This window comes from Octopus bimaculoides, chromosome 10 (assembly GCF_001194135.2).
Source record: "Octopus bimaculoides isolate UCB-OBI-ISO-001 chromosome 10, ASM119413v2, whole genome shotgun sequence".
Lineage (NCBI taxonomy): Eukaryota > Metazoa > Mollusca > Cephalopoda > Octopoda > Octopodidae > Octopus > Octopus bimaculoides.
The window spans coordinates 17,097,662-17,098,213 of record NC_068990.1 but is presented as its reverse complement, the minus strand read 5'-3'; the positions used below and the strand labels follow the sequence as shown (position 1 = coordinate 17,098,213).

At 52.0% G+C, this 552-nt stretch overlaps 1 protein-coding gene across 1 annotated transcript in view; it reads left to right on the top strand.

Moving 5' to 3' along the window:
- The window catches only part of LOC106879873 (integrin alpha-8-like), a 229,490-nt gene that overhangs the window by 1,379 nt on the left and 227,559 nt on the right, over nucleotides 1–552 (top strand). The window lies entirely within an intron of this gene.

The following is a 552-nucleotide window of genomic DNA, read 5'->3' as shown; positions in this document are numbered from 1 at the left end:
ATGTATGTATGTGTGTGTGTGTGTGTGTGTGTGTCTGTGTGTGTCTGTGTGAGTGCATGTATACATGCGTGTGTGTGATTGTGTGTAAATGATGTAAGACAAGCATTGTTGATAGAAAATCGAACCTGGTAGTTATTTTGTTTGATTGGCGATTAGTGTGTGTGAAGTGCGCACGCGTGTGCATAGGTGCATGGCGTAGTGGTTAGGATTTTGTATTCAGGGCCGGTTCAGGATACCGACAGCTCGAGCAGTCGCCCGGGGTGCCGTGTGTTAAGGGGCACTAAGGATGGCGTGACAAAGATAAGGAAATTTCCACGGCCGTCAGCTTGTACACGCCGAAGCCCACCTTGCCCGGGGCGCAAGCAACCCTAGGGCCGACCCTGGTTGCACTCAAGGTCTAGCTTCGATTTCCGGACCGAGTGGCGCGTTTCTCCGTTGCTCCATCGACTCAGCTGTAAACCGGCATCCCTGCAACGGACTAACCTTCTGATCGGGTGTGCCACGCAGTGGGACTGAACCCGGAACCATGTTGTTTGGAAACAAGCTTCTTAC